Here is a 10,466-nt window from a genome sequence, read left to right as displayed (position 1 = left end):
AGGCAGATTTTTATTTTTAAAGGCCAGTTATTGAACGGACTCAGGATACTATGCATCCTGATAAAGTTCCCGTGGCCTTTGTAATTAAAAGATAGATAGATAGCCCCACGTCACATACAATTCACCATACCTAGATATATCATGGTTTTATTTCAGTTAGGCTAATAGCTGATTTGATTTGCATGCTACAGATTCTATTAATTGCAAAAGAAATGTTGACTGGTAAGTTATTCATGACTGCAGATGCTGACTTGCCTATCTCTCGATCCCTCGACCGCAGCAACGCTACTTCCTAGTTTACCTGGGTTACAAGAATGCCCTTTCACTCCTGTTACAATATGCTGTAATTTATAGCAGGTTAAACAAAAGTGAGAACATATTGTGGGGAAAAATATACTTACCATTTTGGTACGCTGTTTGTACAGCAATTTGATCTGATGGTCTAGCGTAGTCTTCCAATTTTTTAAGAAGCTGCCAGCCTCTTTTCAGTGGAATTGAGCTGGAACCAGTTTAAACCAGTGGCAATAACGTTAGCTTCGTCATCTTGACTGACATCCCAAAGACATTTTAAAATTCCGTGCATTTTAGCTACAGCATGGCTTAACACCATTCAAAACATAGACTAAAGCTATATAAGGCAAAGTAAACTAGCAACGTTAAATTGTCTAACGTTAGCTTTATATACAAGCGGCACAGCCAGTGATGTAACTTACAAGTAGCTAACATAACTAGCTAGCCAACTTTATGTGCTGCTTCGCCAGGTTGTTCAATGATATATTGAGTCTAAAAATATGCAAGAACGTTAATAAACACAAATTACCAAAATGTTAATATACCTTCTCTGAGTTTTCGTGGTGGCACAATCCTTCATACCACCATTTCACTGGGCGCCAAATCTTTCTGCACGCGAGTTTGTCACGTCCGACCATCATAGACCTCTGGAGTCTAACTTGATTTCTCCAACTTGCTAACAAGTCGCAAGTTAGCTCTGGGGTAGCAAAAATAAAATTGTGCCGCCTTCACGTACCATTGATTATAATATCTACTCGAAGGTTAAAGACAAAAGTGCGTTCAGGAAAACGTCTGCATCAGTGCATCTCCGATTTCGTCGTCTCCCTGGCCTGCGCGAGAATTTAACAGGTGATCTCCTTATATGGGCATAGATGGTAGCTTTTTTGTAGGCGAACTTCAGAGGTCTGTCAGAGCATCGTCATGTGGTTACATCACATGGTTAGGCCTACTGTTTGCAAATGTGAATTTGAAAATATGTGCGATTAAAACAAATAAACCAATGAAAATCATTTGAGAATTGTTGTACAACAGCTAGAGCTCTTACAGATCAGACTAATTTATAAAACAAATAGGTCTGAATGAGCATTACATGAGTTCACTTAGAGAGCTCCATGATGGATAAGCCTGAGTAAAATATGAGATATTGAGCAAGTCTGAGTATTGTATAAGCCTTTGCTGAGATCTCTTTTGTAAATCAAAAAAGGACTAGGGTTAGTTAACTGAGATAACTAGAATGAGAACGGTTCAAGCTTGTGAAGAGATCTCTTTTACAGAACTGATGGAGCCTAATCTGAGATTTACCAAAAAGATCTGAAATGAGAATTGCATGAGTTTACAGAGCGAGCTCTCTGGTGGATCAGCCTGAGTAAAATATGAGATGTATAAATTAGACAACACTGAGCATTATTTAAAATATTGATGAGATCTCATTTGTAGATTAAAGGGAGTCTACACTGAGATAACTTAACTCTTTTGCTCCAGAGACAAACCTGAGAAGCGGGAGACAACAAAAGCAATTATCTCATTTTTATATCCCTGTAATCTCATTATTGTCTAGGAGAAACAACTGAGATAGAGAAGAGCTCTCATTTTAACATTTTCTTTCCTCTGGGTACAGTCACTCTTTTTGGAACATCGCAGTTCTGGTTTCAAGATTGATAAGATTCAGTTAATGCGAGTATGGATCATCTCAAAGTTTGGGACAACCAAACAGCAGTGTAAGCAAATCCTTATTGTCATATCATAGCAGCGCCCTTGTTAGTGTGTGTTAGTATGTTAGCGTGTTTGTGTGTATGTGTTAGAGCAGGGGTCTCAAACTCCCGGCCCGCGACCTAATGTCAATATAATAATGTAAATCGGCCCTTGAGGGTATTTTTAATTGCGACAAACAACAACACTGATTAAATACAATAGATCCAAGTACGATCCAATTTGGTATTGTTTTTAGTATGAAAAGACTTACCTAGTGCCCTCCCGTAAGATCATTTTGACTTAATTTAAAAAGACCTTTACTTATTTTAAGGAGTCTTATCAAGACAAATTTACTCAATGCACTGGCAGACAAATTTGTTTGTTTTTAGGACAAATTTGCTTAACGCACTGGCAGACAAATTTGCTTGCTTTCAGGATGAGATGTCTTAAAATAAGTCAAACTTTTCTTAAATTAAGTCAAATGATTTCATGAGAAAGCGCTAGGCAAGTCTCTTTATACTGAAAACAAAACCAACTAGTTTTTTTATTTTTTTATCTTGATATAAGATTAATACTTGGTTAGATTGTGTTAGATAAGCAGTTTTTGCAGTGTACTCTCCTCCACTAGTTGCTAGACATCCAGAGCTTAGATTCAAGCCCAAATTCGCTTCACAAAGGAAATACTTGTATTACACGCGAGAAACAGGAAGACATGCACTTGTTTGTAATGGAGTGGCAGCGATGCAGGCCATAATTTTGCACAAACTGAAGCAGAAATTGGCCAACACTATGGAAGAATATTAGACTCAAAAGTTTTGTACGTGTGTATCACGTTTTGAAACTGTAGAAATTATTTGTAACTGTAAAAATGATCTGTACAAGTAATTGTCAATATCACAAATATGCCCTACAGTTACAAATCTATTCTACGGGTACGGATCGGTTTTACAGCTACAAATCATCCTACAGTTAAACATATTTTACAATTACAAATATATTCTACAATTACACATCAATATTCTACGCACAAAAAGCTGCTCTACAGTTACAAATCTTTTCTACAGGTGTACAGACTTTTGCACCACCTTTGGGATGAGAAGTGTCTCATGTATTGTGTGTGAGTGTAACAGGATTTGTAACTGTAAAAATGATTTGTGATTTAACAAAAAAATAACACGAACAATTTTAAGTATTACTCATATGTCGTTCACTTACAAATATATTCCACAGGTATGAAATATTCCACAGTTGCTGTCTTTCAATTACAAAACTATTCTGCCATTACAAATCTCTGCTGCTCGCATAAGTATTTTCTACAAGTATACAAATCATTTTGAGACTGTTCTGGCGCTTCCTGTTGAATAGCCAATGGCGATCCTCAGGTTTGGCTAGCCAACCATGAATCTCAGTTCACTAACCAATCACAGAGCAGGAGCAGCGCCGTCGTCGTGGCTAGTTGTGTGGGTGCAACCAAGCTTGGAGTCTACGCTTGGAGCACGCTAGCAGAGAATGTCTAATTAAGGAACGGGCTCCGATGCTAGTTTCCTATATTCATTGAGGTACATTGATAGTTAATACAGCAAGTGTACCTGATACACGGGGCAAGTCGTTAACAAAATGTTTCCCCTCTCTATCGGCAGTTATCTTTCGGCTGTTCCTAGGTAGTTAAGTTATCAATTTATTTACATTTCAAATGGGCGACTTCAGCTATGTTAATTACAGTCATCGTTTTACATTTCTGATGGTTTGTTAACTTTGATAATTTGCCAACTGTACCTGTGCAGATAAGCTACTACAAATACAATCATGCTTTTCCAGAATGCTCTCTTTCTACATAGTGTTTCAGTGTGCATGTAAATATGCATCGTTGTTTTTGTCTATTCATGTAGCCTAAGCCAGTGTTTCTCAAAGTGTGGTTCGCGAGCTGGCATGCTAAAGTATAATAGGCCTATATATGATTTGTTTGCGATGTTGAACAAATTTTATGTAAATCCAAACAGTTCTGTAACACTGCCTATGTAAGCTACGCCAGTTTAAATTATGAATCCTCTGACAATAAGCAAGGTAATAAGCAATGAGTAGGCCTACTATTTCTTTTTTGTTTAGCTAGGTGGTCTGTAAGGTTTTTTTTATTTATTGGTTAAGTGGTCCTTGTTCTGAAACACTGATGTAATATCTCTTATCAAGGGCCTTCAAGATCACTCCACTGGATCACTGGACCATTATTTACATCAGCATGGAGAACATGTAGCCTACCACTGAATAGAAAATACATATCCTTCCCTCCTATATTTGTTCTTTAAAATGTGTTTCTTAGGTCTATTGTATTCTAGTCTTTGAACACCATTATTGTAGACTTCTCCCCTGTCCTGTCTGATAAATTTAAAATTGCATTTTTAAATATTATTCCCTAATGCTGGGATATGTGAACTTTAATAAATAATTTTATTCATTAGGCTTACGTTTTTATCCAAAGCAACTTAGACATCAATTCTTACCAGAGCCAGTTTCTCAGAGCAAGTTGGGGATAGGTGCCTTGTGGCAGCTGAGAAACAAAATCACAACTTTTCTGGCTACTGCATATGGTGCACACATTGTAGTTAAATATACAACTAGGAAAAATAGCAATCGTCATACAGTTTCTCATTGCATAGTTTATTCATTGAACAACTGGAACTCTGGTCACCGTCTGAAACACTGAAATTGTTGACTATACTGCATTGAACTTGCAGAAAACAACACTAGATCAAGCCAAAACCACAATTGCTTTATTTCAGCGCTGCATTCGTAGCTTCTTTGAAGGTGTCATACATTCTTGTCCCTAGGGGGAGTTTCAAAGTACAGTCGGCATTGCCCCTGCCAACAGACCATCCCGTCCAGAAGACCACCAGGTCTTTCAATGTCTCTAAAGAAACTGTAAGAATTAAAAGACAATATCAGAAAATACTTTTAGTAGTAGTTTGTTTGTTATACAATGCTAGCCTGGTTAGCGCTTCGGACTTGTAACCGGAGGGTTGCCGGTTTGAGTCCCGACCAGTAGGCACGGCTGAAGTGCCCTTGACCAGGCACCTAACCCCTCACTGTTCCCCAAGCGCCGCTGTTGTTGCAGGCAGCTCACTGTGCCTGGATTAGTGTGTGCTTCACCTCACTGTGTGCTGAGTGTGTTTCACTAATTCACGGATTGGGATACATGCATAGACCAAATTTCCCTCAAGGGATCAAAAGAGTATATATACTTATACTATATACTTATAATACCACAAGAAAATAATATTTGTGATTTACTGAACAAAGTTATAACATTTCATACATCTGTGATTCCTGGGAGCTAACAAATGTGGAGGGCACTGTAAGCTATATTACTGAATAGAGTGTATGGCAAATGTAGTCATCACAATCACAAAAGATACTTTTGAAAAAATACTTTCACATATTTTTCAGTCTGCGATTGGTTCAAGTACAGATCTCTCATCAAATCCAAATCACTCTGATCAGCCAGGTTTCAAAACCTGTGGGGGGGGGGGGATCTTAGGAAATATTTGTCATACCACTTACAACGTATTGTCTGAGGTAGGCTGTGACACGGCAGTCTTCCATTTAATCTTTGTCAACCTCCGCCTCATCTGGTCAAACCACTCTTTTAAAAATCATCTGCAACAAAAACAGTGTGCCCTGTTTGGAATACTATTGTGCACTGTACCATAGTCATGATGTACTTTATTCTGTCAGTTGTTTTCCTCCATTTACAAATTTACCTTTGCAAAAAGAATGTGAGAGGATGTGTCATGCTTGCCATGTTTAAATTGCCATGCTTGAACATTAATACCTTAGGATCCATCAGAGATGAGACACCTTGTGGGAACAGAACTCTAGCCAGTTCTGGCCGTTCTGTTATCATTGGGAGCACCCCAGTATCCTGTAGCCCTCTTTTAAGGCCTGCTTTTCCCGTCTGCCTATGACCTGTTAAACGCATCATAACAACAATATTTTAACCTTATGAAGAACACCTACCTTCCTTCCCCCAACCTTCTAAATCCCATATTGCTATGAAGCATAGTCATGTTATACACCATTTGGAAGCTTGGACACTTGGGAATCCATACATCATAACCTTTTTCATGTCATCTGTATAGTGCTTTTGATTTTACTCATTTTGAGTAGGCCTAAACTGTTCGCCAAAGGCCATCATCTCTGGCCCCAGGTTGATAAAAACAAAAGCAAGCTCTGATTTAGCCTAGTCTACTGTATGACTTCAACGAGGTGATCTTCAGTTTCGTTCTGCTTACAGTATCTCACTGCCACTGCAACGCCTTTGAATGCATCCACTGCCCTGTTTACAAATGCTACAGTGGACTTAAACTGCCACCTTGTGGCGATAAGTTGTAATACATTTCACACAGCTGCATGAATCACAGAAAACACGAAAGAAGTGGCCACTTCTGAATGGGACCCACTGTATGTGGTAACAGTCAATATTTTTTTTCAAATGTGCTTCATAAACATACAATCCTGCACTGTGAAAACAAAAAACATCTTAATTATACATCTCCCTTCACCCAAATACAATAATGAAGGTGAAAGGAAGTTATTAAGCCTTAATGGTGCTTCCTAAAGGGGGTATTGTCAAACCTGCTACTAAAATTACAGCATGAAGAAAGTCAAGGACACGCATGCCAGCTTCCACTCATCCCAGTATTAGATGACTGGTCTTAAATGAAAATGTATTGGCTGTGTTATTTCTTTTTTGTGGGATGTCCAATTTATATGTAGAAATGCACATTTGCAAAGGTGACTTAGTACGTTGTCGTAAAAGAGGTTCTCCTTTTGATTTTGCACTGCCAATGTGTCTCTTGTGAGAAAAATAGTGAGGATTACTGGTGTAGGTCCATGATTTATTTTATAATTAATGAATGATTATAAGCATGAGGCTCTGCCGTCTCCTCTTTTGTTTTAAATATATATAAATCAACACGTAATACTATTTTTACAGTACAAAACAACTGTATTCTGGTATCTAATAGTTTGTGAGGGGAAAGATATGTAAAAACTGTCAGTGAAGTTTATTTTAGCAGGACAGCAGGACTCAATGGCACCTTCTGAAAGTATTCTGAAAACAGGGGTAATGTTTGTACTTATTTTGCACAAAAAACAAAAACAGACTTTGCTTACCTCTTCTGGAAATGGCATGTGAGTACTCAGTGAACTAGACTCAACTCACTGGTACAGAGGAACTCTAAATAGTCCAGGCCCAGAGGCTGCCTTTGAAGAGCCTGTTCCAGTCTGGTTTTCAGCCTCTCTAATAACCTGCCAGTGTAGAGAGTAACTATACATTTATCATAGATAATGATCGATCACTGACAGGAAACAACAAAAACGTTTGAAAATAAACGGACTTTTTAAGATAGAATAGTAGTGATTTCTCTTTAACTTTTACAAAATATAAAACATACACATCCGAGGATGTTGTTTTAAGTAGGAATACTGCCGTCAACAAGTTCAAAAGGTATGCTTTTTGAAACTCACATCGGGCGGCGACCTATTTTCATAGACAGTAAAATATATTTTATGACCCACCTGTGCTTCAGAAGGAGGCAGCAACTGGGGATCCATAAGAAACTGCTTACACAGAAGAAATAGATACATAGACAGATTAATATGATTGTCTACCAATGCCCAGCACTGTATTTCTGTATTATTTATTTTGTACCTTATGATCAGTCATGAAGAACCATCAGAAAATGCCAACATAGCCTAGCTGATGTTGACACCAGTTGGTATGTTTTGTCACACATATCAATGGATACTTATTATTAACTTATAACTAACTCCAGAGCAATCTGTTGAGCATCAAACCTACTACGGTTTTTCTGCAGTAAAGAGTTTCTGTTACCTACTATAAGAGTTCGTCAAGTCCAAAGTAGTACCTCACAATCTGGAGGTAGACCTGGCATACGAGGCCTAATGGTTAGCACACCTCTTGATAATAATGCTAGCCGCCTGCCTCTTTTTGCTGAGCCTACCTTATGACCGACTGACAAACTCCCTTAAAACTTTGACCGCATTTGTTACAAACTTGAAACAAAATGTCTTCAAAAGTATGTTGAGTGTTGTTATTTATTTCCATCCACACACTACATTTCCGTTAGCACTTGTATGCTGCTTAAACTGACAGACTGATTGAGTGGGATTTGGCTAACTAGCGGTAGCTTGCTATATATAATAGTTATTTGTCTGTTGCCTACATTAGTTGCCATTGATTGATCTCACCTCGTTGTCCCGTATATCAGGTACACTGGCTGTATTAACAAGGAATAGTGGACATAGAACATGTCTGTGTGGTGTAGGCTACCAACATACCTCAAGGAATACAGGAAACTAGCGTGCTCCAAACGTAGACTCCAGGTTTGGTTGCACCCACAGACAACGACGGCGCTGCTCCTGCTCTGTGATTGGTTAGTGAACTGAGATTCATGGTTGGCTAGCCAAACCTGAGGATCGCCATTGGCTATTCAACAGGAAGCGCCAGAACAGTCTCAAAATGATTTGTATACTTGTAGAAAATACTTGTGCGAGCAGCAGAAATTTGTAATGGCAAAATAGTTTCGTAATTGAAAGACAGCAACTGTGGAATATTTCATACCTGTGGAATATATTTGTAAGTGAACGACATATGAGTAATACTTAAAATTGTTCGTGTTATTTCTTTGTTAAATCACAAATCATTTTTAGTTACAAATCCTGTTACACACACACACAATACATATGAGACACTTTTCATCCCAAAGGTGGTGCAAAAGTCTGTACACCTGTAGAAAAGATTTGTAACTGTAGAGCAGCTTTTTGTGCGTAGAATATTGATGTGTAATTGTAGAATATATTTGTAATTGTAAAATATTTTTAACTGTAGGATGATTTGTAGCTGTAAAACCGATCCGTACCCCTAGAATAGATTTGTAAGTGTAGCGCATATTTGTGATATTGACAATTACTTGTACAGATCATTTTTACAGTTACAAATAATTTCTACAGTTTCAAAACGTGATACACACGTACAAAACTTTTGAGTCTAATATTCTTCCATACAACACCAAATGTTGAAAAAACGAATGAAGTCTTGGGTAGGCGATTCTGAAGGAGAATATATGCCTTTTGGAGATTATGATCGATCATCTATTGACAGTGATAGTCACGGTGCATCTGTGAATGGAGGTGCATCTTTGCGTGTATACAACAGTGTCCACTAAGCATACCATTCTTATTTCGACCCTCTGCCCAACATAGCTTGGAGGTTGAAGTGGTAATCGTGATGATAGTGTCCGTAATGGGTGTGGTACAGACAGCAGGGGTAGTAAAAATAGGGCTCTGAAGAACTACAAAGTTACCCACGATAGGAACTGATTTGACCATGCTTTATTATTGTAGGCCTATAATAACGGTTTGTGGTTATAGGCTAGTAATAGTTTACTATTGTTGGTTTACATCTTAGGCCTACTGTTTTCCTGATAATTTGTTATGTGGGTAATATGACAAAAAAGAAAGTAAACCTGCTCAAATATGTCCAACATCCAGTATTTACTAAAAGGTGCATAATTTGAGGTGCTTGCCATCCAGTGGCAAATTAGATGGGTAAATGTACCCCCTTCATAAACTTTTACATTTACAGTAGGACTTCTCTGACCACTTCAAGCCTTTTGAAATTTTGATGTCAAAATCCAATGGTGTTGTTTTCTTAACCCTAGCGACTAAAGTTTGCCAGGTATAAATAAGGTATGAGAGGAAAATATTTGTATTTGGTTTGAAACACACACATACCTGTTTTTATGCTTTTTGTTTCATTATTTTATTTATAAGCTAAGTTTGCTAGCACGGGTGTCTAAAAAGAGATAAAAAAAGACTTGCACTGCAGTTTTGTGTAGTATTTGAAAAAAAAAACATTGCATTTTCAGAAATAGCCTTTTGCTGTATTATTCTTTAGCACTGATGTGGCCCTCCAATCAGATGACGTGGCAGAAGTGGCCCCCAGCTCATTTGAGTTTGAGACCTCTGTGTTAGAGTGTGTGTGTGTGTGTGTGTTTGCATGTGTGTTAGTGTTAGCATGTATGTGTTAGAGTGTGTGTGTGTGTTAGCGTGTGTGTGTTAGCGTGTGTGTTAGTGTAACAGAGTTATAAATGTAGTTTAGTGTTTGTATGTGATTTTCGCCGTAATTCCGCAGCTGTTTGCTGTTTGGTGTTTTGGAGCCCCCTTTGGAGAAATGGTGTACTGCAGCTCTGCTACATTTTGGCCTTGTGTTGTTGCCTGTACCCGATCAGAAGCGTTATGCTTTGCATTGGGTAGGCTGACTGTATAAAGCACTCCCCACTTTGTTTTAATTTTGTAACTGTAAAATGTTGTTTAAGTTGAAAACTTCGACATATCACCTGTATTATATTACTTTACATGTATTGTTAGGATTTGGGTGCATTTCTAGCAACTTGGAGAAAGTT

General features: G+C 38.0%; 2 long non-coding RNA genes across 4 annotated transcripts; one reads left to right on the top strand and one right to left on the bottom strand.

Moving 5' to 3' along the window:
* Positions 1-3,574: 3,574 nt before the first annotated feature.
* On the top strand, positions 3,575-4,438 carry LOC121690478. Its single transcript, XR_006025083.1, has 2 exons — positions 3,575-3,644; positions 4,171-4,438. It is a non-coding gene; the product is annotated as an uncharacterized LOC121690478 (long non-coding RNA).
* Positions 4,439-4,766: 328 nt separating this feature from the next.
* LOC121690477 lies at positions 4,767-8,926 on the bottom strand. Of its 3 annotated transcripts, XR_006025080.1 has the most exons (6): positions 8,341-8,926; positions 7,558-7,599; positions 7,153-7,287; positions 5,810-5,943; positions 5,539-5,634; positions 4,767-4,897 (listed from the first exon to the last, which is right to left on the bottom strand). It is a non-coding gene; the product is annotated as an uncharacterized LOC121690477 (long non-coding RNA). The 3 variants fall into 3 exon arrangements; XR_006025082.1 differs by lacking the exon at positions 8,341-8,926 and having other exon boundaries at positions 5,532-5,634; positions 7,558-7,864; XR_006025081.1 differs by lacking the exon at positions 8,341-8,926 and having other exon boundaries at positions 7,558-7,864.
* Between the last annotated feature and the right edge of the window lie 1,540 nt (positions 8,927-10,466).

The sequence above is a fragment of the Alosa sapidissima genome, chromosome 18 (assembly GCF_018492685.1).
Source record: "Alosa sapidissima isolate fAloSap1 chromosome 18, fAloSap1.pri, whole genome shotgun sequence".
In the NCBI taxonomy this organism is placed as follows: domain Eukaryota; kingdom Metazoa; phylum Chordata; class Actinopteri; order Clupeiformes; family Clupeidae; genus Alosa; species Alosa sapidissima.
The sequence above is the reverse complement of the archived record's forward strand: the minus strand, read 5'-3'. Positions and strand labels throughout refer to the sequence as shown.